Source organism: Vicia villosa, linkage group LG6 (assembly GCF_029867415.1).
Source record: "Vicia villosa cultivar HV-30 ecotype Madison, WI linkage group LG6, Vvil1.0, whole genome shotgun sequence".
Taxonomy (NCBI): Eukaryota; Viridiplantae; Streptophyta; class Magnoliopsida; order Fabales; family Fabaceae; genus Vicia; species Vicia villosa.
Genome location: NC_081185.1, coordinates 93,627,166 through 93,648,236, shown reverse-complemented (window position 1 = coordinate 93,648,236; position 21,071 = coordinate 93,627,166).

The following is a 21,071-nucleotide window of genomic DNA, read 5'->3' as shown; positions in this document are numbered from 1 at the left end:
GGCACGTTTCCTGCTCAACCACAACCTAATCCTAAAGGACATGCGAACGCGATAACACTACGAAGTGGAATGAACTATGATGGACCTATCGATCCTAGAACTCAAAACGCACCCATGTCACAACAAGAGCCAAAGGAAACCGAAAAGACATCAACTGATGATCAAAATGCTAAGGCCAATGAGAACAACAACGAAGTGGAACCTGAAAAAGAAAAACCTTACGTTCCACCACCACCTTATAAGCCACCAATTCCTTACCCTCAGAGATTAGCTAAATCCAAAACCGAAGCGCAATTTAAAAAATTTGTAGAACTTCTGAAACAATTAAACATAACCATACCGTTCACGGAAGCCATAACTGAAATGCCTTCGTACGCTAAATTCTTGAAAGAAATTCTATCGAACAAAAGGAAACTCGAGGATAACGAAACTGTAACACTTACCGCTGAATGTAGCGCTATCATCCAAAATAACATGCCTCCCAAACTGAAAGATCCTGGTAGCTTTTCTATACCCTGCATAATAGGAAAGACTATTATAGAAAAAGCCTTGTGCGACTTAGGAGCCAGTGTCAGTTTGATGCCTCTTTCAACCTGTAAGAAGCTAAATCTGGGTGAGCTTAAGGCAACGAGAATGTCTCTTCAACTAGATGACCGTTCCGTTAAATACCCTGTAGGAATGTTAGAAAATATCCCTGTGCGCGTAGGCCAATTCTACATCCCAACTGACTTCATCATAATGGATATCCAAGAAGATTCTAACATCCCGATCATATTAGGAAGACCATTCTTAGCAACCGCTGGTGCAATTATAGACGTTAAGCGAGGGAAGCTTACCTTCGAAGTAGGAGAAGAGAAAATCGAATTTATTCTTTCCCAATTCCTAAAAGCACCTTCTATAATTGACACATGCTGCTCTGCCGACATAATCGACGAGTGTGTAAATGAAATAAAATCCGAACCACATAAGGAAACCGAGATCCTAAGAATTCCTATACCGCCAATTTTTGAAGATGACAACTGGCGTGGGGAATATCAAGATAACCACCTGAGTGAATGTTTGGCATTAACTCCCGATCCTATACCTGGGCCTAAGAAACCTGCTATAGAACTTAAAACACTACCTACTGACCTTAGGTACGAATTCCTAGACGAAGAACATAACCGACCGGTTATAGTTAACGCCAATTTAGGACAAACCGAGACTGAAAAATTACTCACCGTCCTAAGAAAATACCCGACCGCTCTAGGATATAACATATCAGATCTGAAAGGAATAAGTCCTTCCCTCTGTATGCATTGCATTATGCTCGAAGAAGATTGTAAAACCTCTAGGGAACATCAAAGACGAATAAATCCCATTATGAGCGATGTGGTTAAAAAGGAAATCCAAAAACTGCTAGAAGCCGGAATCATATATCCTATATCCGATAGTAAATGGGTTAGTCCTATTCATGTCGTACCAAAGAAAGGAGGAGTTACTGTAATCACTAACGCAAAAGGCGAATCTGTAGCACAATGTACCCAAACTGGATGGAGAATGTGCATTGACTATAGGAAGCTAAACAAAGCCACCCGAAAAGATCATTTCCCTTTGCCATTCATAGATCAAATGCTCGAACGACTAGCTAAACACTCACATTTCTGTTATCTAGACGGATACTCCAGATTTTTCCAAATTCCTATCCACCCTGACGACCAAGAAAAGACCATGTTTACCTGTCCTTATGGTACGTTCGCTTATAGACAAATGCCTTTTGGACTTTGCAATGCACCCGCAACCTTCCAGTGATGCATGATGGCAATATTTGCCGACTTCCTGGATGGAATAATGGAGGTCTTTATGGACGACTTCTCTGTCTGTGGAGGAAGTTTTGAAACATGTTTAGAAAACCTTGAATTGGTACTTAAACGATGCGTAAGCGTTAACCTAGTCCTTAATTGGGAAAAATGCCATTTCATGGTTCGACAAGGAATCGTACTTGGACACATCGTATCCGATAGGGGGATTGAAGTGGATAAAGCTAAAATCGAAATTATCAAAAACCTTCAACCTCCCAAAACAGTTAGAGAAATAAGGAGTTTTCTAGGACACGCTGGTTTTTACCGACGTTTCATTAAGGATTTCTCTAAAATAACCAAACCCTTAACCGAATTACAGATGAAAGACGCCGAATTCATTTTTAACGATAAATGCACTGAAGCATTCTGTACGCTTAAACAAGCATTAATCTCTGCGCCGATTATGCAACCTCCCGACTGGAATGAGCCTTTCGAAATAATGTGCGACGCAAGCGATTATGCTGTAGGAGCCGTTCTAGGGCAAAGAAAAGATAAGAAACTACATGTCATATACTATGCGAGTAGAACCCTAGACGAAGCTCAAATGAATTATGCCACGACAGAAAAAGAACTATTAGCTGTCGTGTTCGCGTTAGATAAGTTCCGTTCCTACTTGGTAGGAGCCAAAATAATCATATACACTGACCACGCCGCTATTAGGTACCTCTTAACCAAGAAGGACGCCAAACCTAGACTGTTAAGATGGATCCTTTTATTACAAGAATTCGACTTGGAAATGAAAGATAAAAAGGGAACTGAAAATGTCATAGCAGATCACCTCTCTCGACTGGAAAATCTGAAACCCGAACAAGTACCAATTGACGATGATTTCCCTTACGAAAGACTCATCGCTCAATTGGAAGCTAACGAATTAGAGCCATACCATCCAATCACTGAAACCAATAACTTCGCAGAAGTAGCTTTAGTCCGCTCTGACACACCTTGGTATGTAGATTTCGTAAATTACCTAGCTGCTGGTGTACTAATTCCTGATCTAAGTTACCAACAGAAGAAGAAATTTTTCCATGACCTAAAACATTACTATTGGGACGACCCCCTACTTTTCAAAAGAGGCCCCGATGGAATCTTTAGACGTTGTGTACCCGAGGAAGAAATAGGAAGCATAATAACACATTGTCATTCTGCACCATGTGGAGGACACCATAGCACATCTAGAACCTGCGCCAAAATTCTTCAATCTGGACTCTTCTGGCCCAACCTGTGGAAAGACGTTTATTTTGCTGTATTAAACAGTGATAGATGCCAACGAACCGGAAATATCTCGAGACGTGACGAAATGCCTCAAAAGGGCATTCTAGAAGTAGAAATATTTGATGTCTGGGGAATAGACTTTATGGGTCCGTTTCCATCATCATTCGGAAATCAATATATACTCGTAGCTGTCGATTACGTTTCGAAATGGATCGAAGCTATCGCTTCTCCTACAAACGATACACGAGTAGTTATCAAACTCTTCAAAAACGTAATTTTTCCTAGGTTCGGTGTGCCAAGACTGGTAATTAGCGATGGTGGGTCTCATTTCATTTCAAGAATCCTTGAAAAACTCCTTCGAAAATATGGAGTAAATCATCGAATAGCTACACCATACCATCCACAAACAAGCGGACAAGTAGAAGTATCTAACCGCGAAATAAAGCAAATATTGGAGAAAACTGTTGCTATATCTAGAAAGGATTGGTCATCCAAGTTAAATGAAGCTTTATGGGCTTATAGAACAGCTTTCAAAACTCCAATTGGAACTACCCCATTCAAACTCGTTTATGGAAAATCATGCCACCTTCCGGTAGAGTTAGAACATAAAGCCTATTGGGCCATTAAGAATTTAAATTTAAACTACACTACCGCTGGTGAGAAACGACTTCTAGACATAAACGAATTAGACGAACTTAGACAAGACGCTTACGAAAACGCCAAAATCTATAAAGAGAGAACGAAAAAATGGCATGACAAGCGTATATCTAGGAAAAATTTTAGCATAGGCGATAAAGTACTTCTACTTAATTCTAGACTAAAATTATTTCCTGGAAAGTTACGATCTAGGTGGTCTGGTCCTTTCGAAATCACTAACATATTTTCGAGCGGAGCGATAGAAATCAAAGGAGAGACCGTCAAACCTTTTGTCGTAAATGGGCAACGTCTTAAGTATTACCACCATCTCGAACACGATGAAAACATTCAAATTTTTAAACTTGACGAGCTGCCCGCACATCCAGAAAAATGATTTTCTATTTTTAAAATCGTCGAGCTTACGACATAAAACAAAGCGCTTGGTGGGAGACAACCCACAGTTATTTTTATTTTTAATTTTATTTTTATTTAAATATTCTATTCTATTTTTTTGAATTATTTTAATTTCTTTATATTTTTTATGTTCTTCCTACATTTTATAATAATTACTATAATTATAACAGCTATCTTTAAATCGTGAAAATCTTTCCTTTTTATAATTATAATTATTATTATAACTTGTTACACTTTACATTTTATTTTTCACTTTATTTTTCCCTTTTAAACAACACTAGCCTAGCTCTAACTTATTTTAATATTTTCAACTTATAGGCTTTCTTAACTACTAACTCATCAAGATGCAAGAAGTTGACAATATGGAAGTTGTGTTCCGTGGTAGAGGGCAAGAAGCGAGATATGCTAAGCTGGCTGAGAGGCAAATGGATTTGACTCGCTATCCTCACCATCCAACTATGGAAAGGCTAGGTATCGAAGAAAGCGTCATGCACTTGCTGAACCAAATCGGTTGGACCGGTTCTCACCTGTTCCGCAAGTTTAGTACTTATCGAAAGCTCACTCGGAAATTCTTGAGCTCTTTGACTTATCTTCCAAACTGTGGACAAGGATTGAGGAAAGGAGTTATCCTCTTTCGACTCTTTGGTTTAGAATATCAGTTTTGTATCCGAGATTTTGCTGAAATGTTAGAACTACCTAATGGATCAGATGCAACACCACAGTCGCTGAAGAAAGTCTTGCATACTGGGAGTTGGAAAGATTTTGGGGTAAGATCACTGGAAACGATAACCCTGAAGACAACGAGTTTCAATCCGAGAACATCCATAACCCTGCTTTCAGATACTTGCATAAGATCATCGCTCACTACATCTTCGGTAAACCCGATAATATCACTGAAGTTTCTAGAGAAGAGTTATTCATCATGTTCTGCACCTCTCAGAATCGTCTGGTCAACGCCATCGCCTTTATACTAACAAACCTTGAGCGCATCACGCAAGACGAAGTTTCACCTATTCTGATCGACGGATTTGTCACTATGATTGCAAATGCCATAGGTCTGAGAACACCACTACTTAGATTGACACCTTTTGGTTCCTACAACTCTATGGACATTCATTTCTGCTTTAATCGAGGTATCATTGGTAACCTTGGACCTGATCAGTTTGATCTACTCATTGATAATAAAGTATTGGATCAGTTCACCTTACTGAGTCCAAGGACGAGTGTGCACAACCCTGCTAATTGGCTTTACTATGGTCAAATCCCTGAAAGAGAGTCATCTCCAGAGACACCACAAGCTTATGAACATTTGGATGATGACATGTATGTAGCAGAACAATATTCTGACCCCGACACTCCTCTTGGATACTATGAAAATGGAAATATACCCGTAGATTACCTTGAACCTGAATACGAACCTATGCCTGAGGATGATCATGTGCCTGAATATGAGCCCATGCCTGAGTATGAGCCTCTACCTGAAGATGAACCCATTCCTGAGTATGAGCCTGAAACTCCTACTGGTTCACAAGAAATTCAATCTGAAGACATGACTGACATCGAGGTCGAGCAACAACAACCTGCTGCATCTGCTGAATCAGTGGCCCCAAGAAATGCTCCTCCGAGGATCGAGCCTGCTCCTAATCAGAACACACATGGGCAAGCCATCGATGCACTGCAACACGAAGTACAACATGTGCGCAACGAGCTACACACTCTGCAAATGCACTTCTTCGATTTCATTGACACCGTCAATGCTCAATTCGACGAAGTTTTCAAATAGATTTATTCTAATGTGCACAACAATAGACGTGGCAAGATGTTAACGCTTAGATTATTAGATTTTATTTCTAGTTTTAGAAATTTGCAATTTCTAGTCTAGAATTTTATTCTCTGCACTTTTACATTCTGTTTCTATCAACACTCAGTACCAGTATTAATTTCAAATGCATTATTTCATTTCATTACTGCTACTGTGTTATACTGCACTGCTATTAACTGCTATATATTCCTGAACGCATATAATATATTCAGCTCTTATTATCATTCTTTTTGCTGTTTATAGTATTAAAATGTGACACTGTTCTGAACAATCTATCAAACTGTATAATGCCTGTCAGAACTGTCTTGACCAAAGCATGCGTGGAGATCACTTCCCTAGGCTAGGAGACGCACGTCTCCACCTCTATGGGACCACCCTTCTGCATGTGAAGGACAGGAGACGCCCGTCTCCATATTCTGTCCCCCAGCAGACTGACTGCCTGAGACGCGCGTCTCCCAAGGGCAGCAGGCTGTTTGACCACGCAGACCACATTCTCCCTCTTTGAATTTTGAATTTTGAATTTTGAATTTCAAAATTCATCATTCAATATTCTTCATTCTCCCCATTATTTCTTCCATTTAAACACCATAAACCTCATTCATCCTCCATCATCACCTCTTTAACTCTACATCATTTTCCATTTCTCCATTCCATTCAAACTTCAAACACCACCATAACTTCATTTTAATTCTATATTAACTCCACCATTTTCAAACCTCACTATAAAACCACACCACCACCACTCTTTTTCTTCACACCCTCCAAACCATTTTCTATTCTTCTACTCTCCACACTATCTTTTTCCAAACACATCATGCCTCCACGTTCAATCATCCGAAGTGTGCGTCCTGAGAGGCCACCTCCCGACCTTTCACATATTATCTTTCGAGAGGAAGACAACGATGCTCAAAGAACCAAATACCTCGCATTCTATGAACGTTCGGTTGTTCCCACGAAATTCGTGAACATCGAATGTCTAGAAACTCTGGGTCTCATAGATGGTGTCACCCGTTTGCTCACAAAATCTAGCCTCCATCATCTTTGTACCGAACCCGTACCAACTTATGAGCCGCTCGTCTTAGAGTTCTTAAGCTCTTTCAATTACGACACTCCTTCTGATCAACCACTTTTAACCGGTAGCATCCAATTTCGGATGTTTAACCGTGAATTTATTCTGGACCAAGAAGAAGTCGCTACGTATTTGCATTTTAATAATGCACCAAATGCTCACCGTACAATCTTTCAAGAACTCAATGGCCGATCTTGGGAAGAACTCGCTTTCGAATTTTGGTTTAATCTTACTGGCGAAATTCCTACCGGTTGGATATCTCTACATGCTTCTCATATTCAAAACCCCGCTATACGTTATTTTTAACGTGTTTTGGGGCACACTATTTTTGCAAGATCCAACAACCACAAGGTAAACCAAAATGAATTATTTTTCTTATGTTGTGCGCTAAATAATATCCGTTTCAATGCCGCACCTTTTATGCTCCAACACATCCAAGGCTGCATCAACGCCCCCGCTACAAACCCCTTCCTGTTTGGCGGCATTATTACCTCCTTGGCCTGTGCCTTAGGTCTCGGTGATGACCTCATCTCCCTCTCCCATCTTATGATGCCCGCTCAATCCCTCGATCTCACTTACTGCCGTGACTCTCACTTGGTTTCACCCCGCCATGATGGCCACTACACTTTGGTCGTCAACAAAGTTCTAATTCCTTATGTCATCCTGCCATGCCCAGAGCAAATCAACATCCGTTACGTTCAGCGTTGGAGGCTTATTAATGATAATCCTCAAGATAACCAACCTGAACATCATAATGAGCCTGTGGATGCAATGGAAGAGGAACTCAACCAAGAACAAGCTGATGTCAACCACCTCCTCCAAACAACCCTCTGCCTATTACTCTTGATGCCATGTATGCTGCAATCCAACGCCAAGACCAACTCTTTCAAGCTATGCAGACAAATCAAAACGAAACACTAAGGCTCATTCGAGAGATGCAACAAGAGCACCGTGACTACGCTATTAGGAACGAAGGTCAATACACCAAAATTGCTACACAATTGCATGATCTTAACATTCGTGTAAATGGCTCTCCTACTGATAGACGTCGCCGTGTTCGTATAAGAGGCGCAAGCAGTTCCCGCAACCGCAACAATGAGGAGTAGTTCACATGCATTGAGGACACTGCATCATTTAAGTATGGGGGAGTCGTATTACTCGCTTTATTATTTCCTTTTAAGTTTATTTCCTTTCCTTGTATTTCCCTTCCTTGTAATGTTCCTTTTCAAATTCAATAAAGCATATTTATGGAATTTCAAGTCTTATATGTATAATTCCGTGGCTATTACAATTTCTTCCATTTTCTTGAGCCATAACAAAATTTTTTTACTCCAAAACGATAAACGCATAACCCCACACGTTCGAGAAGTACGAAGCTACTCAAATACTCAACGCATAGAAATCAATAAAGATTCAAGACAATACCCTTATTGTCCCGACACTCTAAAACCCCCAAGTGTGTGTAACCGATTTGAATACCCTTTATACCGAAACCATCGACTTTAATTTTTGAAGTAACCCCTATTAGTTTATTCTAGCAGTCGGCACCGTCTTAGACACCAACTACGCAGAGAGTCGATGAATATAAGTGTATGATCCTTATAATAATAATTACGTGCTTAACCGCTAATAGAAATGTGCCTACTAAGTAAGGTGATCCTCACAAGATCATTTAACCTAACGGTCACAAATCTCATATACAAGACTTTAAAAACTCATTGTTGATTGGTTCAGAAGTTATCTGGTACTGAACTCGGTAGGAAGGACTATTGTCCGATTCCCCACAATCTACAAATGAGCGCTAAGGAGTATACCACATAAATGTGCCAGAACTCCATAAGAAGGATCATAGTCACTAACCGGCTACTCTGCTATGTGCGTGTCAAGATAATGGGCTTAATGTGATTGCGCGCGAATGAAAAGGGTAAAACATGATGACGAGTCAAGGTCAAGCTATAATGGCATGATTCGGATTAGTATGCACACTGGGAGTTGTCTAGTGTCGCTACTATAAGTTTATTGCTAGGATCCGCAGCATTATTTTCAAACAAGAACACTCTGTAGCTGAGTATGACCGAACGACGTGGTGGAAGCGTATTTCATTTCTCTTTCCTCCTATCTTTATCTTATTATTTGCTTGAGGACAAGCAAAGGTTCTAGTCTGGGGGAATTTGATAACACGATTTTATATCGTATATTTAGCTCGAAATCCATAAATATTTATAGCATTTTCTGTTTATTATATTGTTTTATTATGATATTATGCGAGTATTTGCTTTGTTTCAGGTTTTATCATCTTATTGAGACTATTTGTGAAAAGGAGAGGAAATGGAGCTAAAATGACTACTATTTGTGCCTAAAAGATAAAAAATGGGTGCTGAAGTGAAAAGGAGGTGCAAATAAGGCCCAAATGTGCAAAGTACAAGCCAAGCCCACGAAGAAACAAATCTGCACGTGGCCCAAATCATCCAAGCAAGAGGAGACGCACGTCTCCAACAACTCCTTGCCACGTCACAAAGTGGAGACGCACGTCTCCAATCCTCCTAAATCTTCTCCACTTGAGACGCACGTCTCAAGTCGTTCAAAGGAGTCCCTCAAAAAGTGGAGACGCACGTCTCCAAGTCCCAGTCAAGAAATGTCCCTCATTTCACGGATTCCAACTGCAAAGGCTCGCCGATAAATAGAGGCAGCCACTTCACTTCAACCGGTCCGATTTTCTGCTAACGAAGTGCTGCCAAAATTGTTCCGCGACTGCTATTTTTTCCTACTTTCAATTAAACTGTTTTATTTTCTCACAACAATTTCTACACCGGAAATTGTTGTGAACCTTTTGTAAATCTAGCCTTACGTTAGATTTATCCTTTTTATTCCTTGTTTTAAATTTCTGTCCGTTTAATTCCGAAGAACGATCCAGCCAACCTGTGGTGGAAGTTCGGTACTTCAAGATTCAATTCAGATTTATTTTAATTCAGGTTTATCATTTACCGCTTTATTTATTATTGTTATTGCATGATATATTGTATGCCATTTAACATGCCTTTTATTATAAACCAAATTAATTTATGCATGCTTAACCGTATTAATATGTCTAGCTAATTAACTAAGATATCGGTATGTAAAGTAAGTTAACCGTGGGATCCAAAATAAATTGGCTTAATTATATTTTATTAAATATCACTTGTTTTTGGTTTGTATGTCTAATTTAATTAGTAATTCTTAGAACCAATAGAGCGAAAGTTTGAGGGGTTAAGACGGTCAAAGGTTAAAATCAATAGAGCGAAAGTTTGAGATCTTTAACTGGATAGTAGACATAGGACATTAGTTTTAAGGATGGCAAAAGCGTATTAAAACTAATTAGAACTTATTTATTTTCAAAAAATGTTTTTACACCCGAGCGGGATGGCGAAAGCGTACGTTAGGGATATTAGCATGTTCCGAGTCAACAGAGCGAAAGTTTGAGATTAGGGGATTTAAATAGATAACAACTTCATAAAACGAGCATTTTATTAATTACGTTGTTTTCAAAAAGCTTTTCTAAAATCTAATGGGATGGCGAAAGCGTACATTACGAGTTAGGATAGTAGTCTAAATCAACAGAGCAAAAGTTTGAGAGGAGGACTTTTAATCAATTGAACTAATAAAGATTTTTCATCGAATTATGCATTAGCCAATGGACCTTTGGATCACCTAAAGTTAAACGAAATGCATACTGATATCCGTCTATTATTATATTTCTTAGTATTCACAATCACTTTCCTTTAGAAACAATCAAAATATTAGTAGCCTTAGCTTTACATAGTAACCTTAGAAAACGGTAGATCGATTCATAGTCCCTGTGGATTCGATATCTTTTAAAACTACACGACACGATTGTGCACTTGCAATCATAAGATTAATAGACACTTAAAGTCGCGATCACTTAACACCAAGGTTTCAAAACAAAAAGACCTAGCTTTAACAATACAAAGGTCAATGGACTAAGAATATTTTCATCAGGAATAATTCTACTCTTATTACCAAGGTTTAAAAAACAAAGGGTTTCGTTGAGCTTTAACAATACAAAACCATAAACAAGTGAAAAGCTTTAAAATACTTAACACAAAAGTAAAAGAGATTGGAAAAGAGTTTGAGTATCTTTGACAATTTAGTCAATATCATTCCCATCCTTTTGGACAAAACAACAAACTCAAGAAATTAACAATAAACACCTCAAGTGTGTGTGTGATATCATGTGGCACAAGAACAAACAAGTGAGTATGATAATCAATAAGTAAGAGAGATGGATGTATCTAAACCCTTGGATTCAAACTCATGTGTGAATGATGAATGATTGATATGGTAAATAAACATGGGGTTAGATAAACAATACATAAGAAGAATTAACAAGATAATGATTAAAATAAAAATTAAGTACAAAACATGGATTAAAATCAACAAGTATGTACAAGAGGACAAACTTAATTAATCATGGATAAACAAAGATCAACATGTTTTTAGGTTAGGGTTTTAAACCTAGGTTTTTTCAAATTAGGGTTTCAAATTAGGGTTTAATGATAAACTCCTAAACCTAATTAATTTTAATTGTTAAATATCAATTTCTTTAAGAGAAATGGTCTAAGGGTACATGAAGAAAGTCAAAGACATCCTATTCTAATCCTAAACAAATATATACAAAAATACACAAAGTTCATTTGAAGAAATAATCAAAACAAAATAATTTTTAATTGATTTTTAAACATAAAAGACATGTTTTTTGATTAATTTTTAAATGATGATAAAATAAATATTTTTGGGATTTTTTAACATGGTATTAAAATAAATGAAATAAATAAATCATACAAAAAGAAGGGATTAAGAAAGTTAATTTTTCTATTTTTTATGCATTTTTGAAGTTCAATAAAAAACTTAATAAAACAAGTAATAAAAAAGAAGGATTTTGGCCCTAGAAGGGTTTGAACCCAGGCCCTATATCTCACTAGCCAAAACCCTCACCATCAGGCTAACGCGTACTAGTTGAAAATATAACACACTCAGTTCAATATGAAACAAAACAAGTGGTAAATCATAAAAAATAAAACAAGCAAAAAGGTCTGGGGGGAGGGGGATTCGAACCTCAGACCTGAGGGTCACAGGCGTTTTAAGGGCAAGAGGAGAACCAAGTGAGTTGTAACGATGTAGTCATACAAAACACGCTTCCATAATATTATATTTTAAACTAATTCCCAGAATTCAAATTTCCCACCAAACCAGCTTCATCTTCTTCGTGAAGCAATATCAAGAACAACAATGGTGGATTTCAAACTTTCTCAAAACTTGATCAAATTTGATAAACTAAGACTCTAAAATGATCAGAATTCAACCATGAATCTAACTACATAACTTTTGCAAATTAATTCAAACAGATGTTCATGAATTTCCAGAAAATACGTATGAACCCTAAAAACAAAATTTTAAATTAAATGCTTGAATCAAACAATTAGGCCCCAAAAGTTTAGGGCTATTATTCCCTACATGTTTCTAAGCATTTTGGTAACAAGAATGGATCAGAATGATACCTGAATGAGTAACTTCAAACTCAAGCTTTTTGCTTCTGAAAATGGAGGTCTTGATTGTGTCTAAGACTGTTCAAGATGGTTTCTTTTGATCTGAGTAGCTTCCATGATCCCTAAGGATGCTTTCTGGGCAGCTAAATTGGACTGGACACTTCTCCTTCATCAAACATGAATCCACTTACACACAGAAAAAGTTATGGCTAGAAAACATAGTTCTAGGTGTTATAGATCAAGATTAAGTACTTGGATAGCTTCTATATATGATATAGAAGATATCTGAAGTGAAAGGCCTTAAAACGCACGAGTAGATTTCAAAATCACAGTTTTGGTTCAAAGAGACATTTTTGTGAAATTTTGAATGGTGATTTTCTGTTTGGAGAGTTTGGAAAGTGTTTGGATTTTATGGATCACTTCCAAATGATAAATAGAAGTTGTTTGAAAGGTTGTTTTGGTTTGAAAGTGTTTGGTTTTGGTTTTGGTTTTGGTTTTGACAAGTTATGAGCTTAAATGAAGCTTTAATGGAGTGAAAATGGTAATTTTTGGTTAAGGGACCTTTGAGAGATTAAGGAAGGTATAGACACCTTCTAAATGATGTTTAGAAGTTGTCCAAACCTTTGGTTGACACCAAGAATTGCTAGAACTCGAAATCACTATAAAAGTGCAAAGACAAGAAAATGGAGAATTTCAAGTAATAGGTGACTTGGAGAATTCTGGTGTCATTCGTCAAGGGAGTGATACTCTCTATTTGTAGGTGTTAGGAGTGAATTATTAGTATTTTCATATGTTAAAATAACTACCATTTGATCCGAAGTCGGGCTTATTGTATGATTTTTAGTGATTTTATGGTTAGAATTGAACTCTAGAAGTTTGATGCTAATTGTAGACCAAATTGAATCACTTTGGGTGTTATTTGTGCAGGTATTAAGGCTGGAAGGCATAAGGACACTGGAGACGCTAAATCACAAGAAGTGGGATAAAGCAGAGGCCGAGCCGCAACAAAACTGGGCGAGACGCGCCAAACCTTCAGGTCCCAGTTCGCGCCTCGCTAACCCGTGTCGCGCCGCGGGAGCTTCGTAAAAAGAAATTTTGTTATAAAAAGAAGCCCTAATCCTCATAAGTGGAGGATCTGGGGAGCTAAATTTAGAGAGCATTCATATGATCAAGAGATGAAAACAACATTCGAGGGAGAATTCAACATCAATCGAAGACATTCCCTTGATCAAGATAAATCCATCTATGAAGTTTTGTGTGTTCTTCATGTCTATGGAGAGCTAAACCCCATTGTGTTGAGTTTAAGGTAGTAGTTAACCTATGAAGATGCAATAACTTTGATTAATTCATGTGAACAATTGTTTAAGTTTTACTATCAATAAAGAACCTTGCTTTTGTTTTATATCATTGTTGAACTATCAATCGAGAGATAGGGTTCATACTTTTGCCCTATGTTTTTATATTGACTTGTTCCTAATTCGCAGAGATGGGATTGTGAATAAGTTTTCATAAATCATTGTGTTTGATTCCCTTTATCCTTATTGTTATTCTAAGAGATCGAATATCATATCGGTAGAGGTGGTTCTAAATTGATCTTAGACATGAGGTCAGTTTTGAGGATGAATGAAGATAATAACTTATATAATGGTTCACTTGTGGATTAATTGATCAATTGAATTCGAATTGGTTGATGAACCCTAGAACTCAACATATTCATCATCATTGTTAATTACTTTTCAAGCTCTCATTCAATTAATTATTATTTTCTTATACGCACTTTTAGACTAAATAATCAAAACCAATGCTTTTTACCACTCATTATAATTTGACTATAGAACGGCAGTACTATTGATTCAGTCTTTGTGGATACGATATATTAGAAAATATTTACCCAAAATACTTTCAACAATAGGCAAGATTTAGGGTTTGTGGAGGGAAAAAACTCAGAAGTTTGAAGCTCACATGTGATCTTGTACCATCTTGCTTGTTTGTGAAGAAATGAGACAATTATGGTTTCAATGGACGGTACAAACTTTAAGCATGCTTGGTGTGACCTTATACTGAGTTTGGAGAGCTTGATTGTGGTGTTAAATTTACTTTTGATGCAGAGGAGACATTGTAGTGGCTCAAGGAGTGGACTTTGTGCATAAAGCTAGCTTTTCCAAAATGGAAGTGGTGACTTTAGTTCATAAATGGCATGAAACTTGGACAATGAATAAAACACTTGGTCCATAGCTCAAAATAATGTGTAATCTTCTGAATATGGCCTCTTGAACAAGTTAGAATGGTTGTACTTGAGAGATTCCTACAGATTTGGATGAATTTTAGAATGCTCCATTTCAAGTGTTCATGGTGCCTTCTTCACAAAATCATATCTCATGGATGGAGCCATGGATTTTCATGCTACTTAGCTCTTTGGAAAGCCCTTGCTACATACTTCAATTCACTTGTTGAAAGTTTCCTCGAACTCTTTTTGGATCATTGAGAAAAATGGTCATAAAGTTAAGAAATAATCCAAGTAAAACACTTGAAAATTTCTTTAAGTCTTTTGAAAATTATATTCTTAATTCCATATCTCTCAAAATAATCATTTTTTGCAAAAAGTTCCATTGTGATAAGTTGTGTTTTTTTTCAAGATCTACAACTTTCATGTTGGGAGATTTTTGAGTGTGTAAGCAAAATTTGGAGATCCATGAATTAGGTCAAAATACACTTAAAAACCATAATTTGACTTTTTGTTGACTTTTTTATTCTTGATGAATTCTTTGAATTTTCTTTGATCAACTGTCTTGAATATCCATATGATGATGATTTGAATCCTTAAAAGTCCATAGTTGACTATTTTTCTCAAAAGTCAAAGGTTGACTTGCACAATTGACTTTTTTCAAATGAACTACAGTTTTGTGATTTCCAAATGAATCAAGCTCTCCCCTTCAAATGAATGATATGGATGGACTATAATGTTGATTTGGATGCCCTTGAATCATATTTTGAGTCTTGGAACCATCTCCTGATTAAAAGTCAACCCTCTAGTGAAATTAGGTCAAAAACCCTAATTTAAGCTTTTGATGATCTTGAAGGTGATTGATCTTGCATTGACCCATCCTTGGACCTTGGTATTGATTAGAGATTCCCTTGAATCATAGAAGAATGTTGAATTTATTTGTGGGTCTCAAAACCCTAACTTGCTCAATTTCTTCTTGATCATTCTCTTTTCTTGAGACACAAGCAACAAACAATAATTTTTTTTGTATTTTTTGGTTAGCAAATGATAAATGCATGATGATTATAATGAAAATGATGATCCTAATATTTAAGATATGGTGGGATCTCATTGGTCAAAAATTGGGGTGCAACACGTTCCATAGATGCACCTCCGGAACATGTTCATCTTCAACACGTTCCCTAGATGTACCTACGAAAGCAACACAATTTTTTTTATAGAAAATTGATGCATAATGTGAGCAATGCAATGGATATATATGAATATTTACCAGAAATCCAGTCTTCTATTGCTCCCTTTGATTTGCTGTACCAAATAGTTGGAGTTTTGGAGTGAAAAATGGTATTGGTGATGTAGGGTTTTTAGGTTGTGGAGAGTTGGGTTTTAAGAAGCAATGTAACAATATGGGAGTGATCTAGCTGGTTCAAAGTATATCAGATACTTTTGTAGATGCATCTACAGAATATTCTGGCGCTAAGCCTTTCCGTATATGTACCTACGAAAAAATCTCTAAACTGAATTACTTTGAATTTTTCCAACATTCACTGTTGAAGTAGATGCATCTACGGAAAAATTCAAGTTTTGGCAAAAAAAGTACTTTCAGATATGTATCTCCAAAAGTAGAGGGCATAAATAAAATTGAGAAATTCTTTACCCACCTCCTTACTTTCTTGGTCACCCCTGGTGAAATCTCCAAAATACCCCCTATTTCGGAAAGGCATTTCCGAAACCACCTTTTTTATGAAAAAAAAAGTGGTTTCGGAAATGTATTTTCGAAAACGTGTTTTTTTTAAGGAAAAAACTGATTTCGGAAATTTACATCCGAAATAATGTTTTTTTTTTCAGAAAATGGGTGAATTCGGAAGTGCATCTCCGAATTCACCCCCCTTGGAAGAATTCGGAAATGTACTTCCGAAATAAGGTCTGGACAGAAGAAAAATAACAAACAACAACGATTCAATTTATTTAACGGTTGAAGATTACATCGATTACGTTACATAAGATTAAAGTTACAAATTGTTAAATACGGGTAGGTGAGGATGAGTCAACATTTTGATAACGTCGGCCCCCGATCTTTGAAGTTTCGCATCCAACTCGATCGGACCCTTCGAATAAAATCGGTCGAAAGTTGTCCACAAAACCGCTAAATATTCGTCGTTCTTGATCTCAAAAGGTGTGAACTCAACGTCTCCGTCGTCGTTAAGCGATGTCGAACGGTACTCGAGCTTGACAACCTTTCGATTTTCCGGATATTGCAATAGCGTGTTGAGCGACGTTATCAAGTCCGCAAAAGGCGTGTCGCGCGAGAAGCGGAATTCGAACGGCATCGGGTAGCCGCTGGTGAAGTAGACGAATGCTAGGTGAGGGTAGGTTTGTGGCATTTGTGTTTTGTGGTGTGAAGAGTATGAAGAAGAGTGTGTTGTATTTATAGACTTATTGGAGCAATAATGGCCCAACAAACCTTATCCTGCATTCAGTGGAAGTTTCGGAAATGAACTTCCGAAACTGGTTTGAAAACATGTATATTTCGGAAGTTCATTTCCGAATTATGCAGAAACAGAGGTGAATTTTGCATTTTGTGCATTGCATTCTGTTTTGTGTTAACAATACCAAAAGCATTCAAAATAGGCATAAAAATAGGCAATGACAACATAAAACATACTTATATTATATATGTATTGAATCGGTCCGATTTTACATGGTAAACGACAATACATACAAAAAAGACACGCACCGGTCATTACAAATAAAAAACGGCCCGGTAAAAACTAAAATTCGCCGAACCAATCGGTGGCGTCTAAACCTAAAATAGGTATGTTCTTCGACCGCTCTCTATTTTGCACACGCTCTTGGCTCATCATTTCTTCAAACTCCGCCATTCTTGAAACGAAGGGATCCGGCCAAGTCTCCGCCTCATTTGAATGATGTGCCGTCCATTGGCAAGAAGTAGCCGGTATAGGACACCCCGGTTTCAAAAAGACTTGCACGAAGTGCCGCGATCTTAGATACCCGATGCATATGATGAGGCTCGACGCGTCCAATGGCGGTCAACTATGAAGTGGAAAGAATGTCTCACATAGTCCAAATCTCGTCAAATCGACAAACACCCGATCATATGCACTTGCTATTAGATGGCCCATATCGGGGAATGACATCCATTTCGAAACTGGAGCAATACCGGTAAGTGATGGAACAAGTGAATCATGAACTTTCTCAAAGTTTTCTTGATTTTCATATAGTCGGGCGTAGATGTCCCGATGCGAAGTCAACTCCGAAAGAAGTTCCCGTCGAATTAAAGTGTGATTATCTTCCCCTTTACCGAGCAAACCCGCAATGGCCCGATATCCACAATTTTCGTCGCCTCCAACATCAACTATGTCCTTGATATATTTTTGCATAAAAAGTGGCATCTCATCAATGTAGATAATGGGTGATTTTTTGATCGGCGGTGTGCGAGGTGGCTTCGAAATACGGGCTCCTTTGTTACCACTACACTTGGACTTTGGTGTCGGTGAATCCGGGAATGATGCATTAACATGTTCAAAGTAGGAAGGAGATCATTTTGTTGATGTGTCTTCTTGTGTATTTTTGGACTTTTTCGGTGCACCTTTCGTTTTAACCGGTTGAGATGGCGGTTTCAAATCGGTGGTCTCCGGAAATGCAATTTTTCGTAATTGTTCCTTTATGTGCATTTTCATTGTGTCATCCGCTTTAGCAAACTTATCCATTATCACTTCCAACTCATCGGAGATGGTGATTTTGGAATCATTTTCTTTCGGCGGGTCAAAATCATCAAAACGAAGCTTCTTCCAATGGTCGATTACCTCATCCATGCGTATCGGTGAATTCAACTTCATTTTTTTTGAAAGTATACAAGCACGTGGAAGGCCGTATGTCTTTCTAATGGTACACCCACATTTGGAACTATCCGGACCCGTTTTCTCTGCCCGCTCCGCTTCATGAAACATAAAATTCAAACCCGAACGGGATATGTTGTAAATCAATTGGGAGAATAGAATTTGGCCCTTAAACCGATGTTCCATAACCGTCTTGCTCCGACCGAACGATGTTTGAATTTCATTGTGTTGATTTTGGAGCATTTGGTTCACGGTGTCCCATCCCCGACACAAATCTCCCTTGCTATCACCTAACCACCTCTTCAAGACCGCATGTGCGGATTCAACTCGGTTAGTCGTGGTTGTTGAAAGTATTTGTGGGTAAATATTTTCTGTAATATATCGTATCCACAGGGATTGGTTAATATCACTGCCGTTCTATAGTTGTTTATTTTGAGTTAGGAAATTTGGTTTGGTTTGTTTTATACTTCTAATAATATCACAAGCAAATAATAAAATAAAAGTAAGTAAAGGACTTTGTGTTAACAAATAAAGAAAGATGTTGAGCCTTTAGGGTTCATCAACCTAATCCTATACAATTATCAATTAATTCCCAATAGAACAATCCTTTGAATCACTATCTTCACTTATCCTCAAATAAGATTCCATGTCTGCAAATCAAATTAGATAAACTTTTACCGGTATGAGATTCGATCTCTCCAAATATCAATATCGATAATAGTGATTAAGAACGATAATTATGAAAACCCAATTCCAATTCCATCTCTGCAAATTGCAATTGAATCAATATAGTAACCTAGGGCAAAAGTTAAATCCTTTCTTTCGATCAAAGATTCAACGATAATTTAAGAATAAAAACAAGGTTTCTTATTGATAATGAATTCAAATAATTGTTCACAGGAATTAATCAATGGTAATGTATAATCATAGGTTAACTACTACCTTAGACTCAACAAGAGGGATTTAGCTTTCCATAGACATGAAGAACACACAAGAATTAATAGAAGGATTCATCTTCATCAATGGAATGTCTTCAATTGGTAAAGAATTGGCCTTCAATTGTTGTTCTTGATTGCAAACTCAGAATGCTCTCCTAATTTCGCTCTTCACAAAGTTCTCTCACCACCCTTTCTCTCTTGGAAGCTAGGGCTTTTAAACAGAATTTTTGGGCTTTTAACGCCGAGGCCGCGGCGCGGCAACGGGCTGGCGCGGCGCTCCCCTCAAACAGAGATGTTTTCGCGGCGCAAGGAAGAACTCTCGCGGCGCGACCTTTGCAGAAACCAACTTTTTCCTTTGCCTTTGAGACTTCAAGCTCTCTATCCTCCTCATGTTCTTCTTAAGTTCCAATTTAGCTCAAAACCTGCAACAATAACACCCACAAGTGATTCGATTTGCTTTATACATGAACTAAACTTATTCAGTTCAATTCTTCATAAAAACCTATGGATTCATCACATTTTGCATTGGTTTGGAGACTAAATCACTTCTATTAACACCTGAATTTACCATTAATTTACTCCTAACAAACTCTCCCCAACTTAGAGTTTTGTTTGTCCCTAAACAAAATTACTTACCTCCAGCAAAGTTTACCGACAATCAAGCAACACGTTTTTCAAAAAGCTTTTCTCAAGTGGTTCAATCCAGTAACCAAGTCAAATACTCTTCTTCTACCTGCAAACTCAGAACATCCACATGAAACAAACGTTGAAAGCAAATTACCTCCAGAAGTTCAAAACACTACACATTTGTAATTGAATCAGCACTAATCACTCTCATCAAAAAGTATGATGAATAAAAGAGGGGTTAAACACTCATCCAAACAATTAAATCAACAAAGATCCATATCATACGTTCACCAAATTGCTCGCATCAAGTCTTGTGGAATCTGAGAATCAGAAGGTCTTTCTATGGTTGTAATGTGGTTTAGATTCAAAGAAAAGAAGATAATCAAGGGTTGTTCCTAATATAGGGAAGCATCCAATTCATAACTTATTTCTTTTTTTTCTCTAAAACTCTACTTCCTTTACCTGCCCATCTTTTTCATTCGTAGCTTGGTTTTTCTTTTTCACTTTTTTTTCAACAACCGTTATATTCTAACGTTGTTACTTCTCTTTTTTTTTTTTCAAGCTACGACTTTTTTATCTTTCACCGATTACCATAAGTACTTACTCTTCTTTTGAATGTGACTCTCCCCAACTTGGAGATCAACCTGTATTCAGATTATATGAATGCTCCCCTACTTTCTAAAAAGGTCAAAGAGAAAACACATCACCAAATTTTATGGTTGATGGTCCAAAACAAAACTTTTTATTGAGATCAAAACTCACCAGGTATTTTCCTTGGTGCATATTATGATGCTTATCTTGACCTCAGGCTCAAAGAATAGTTAGCAACGGATCACACTCTCACAGAAGCAAATAAGTTTTTTTTTTCATTGGAATAGGCTAAAAGAA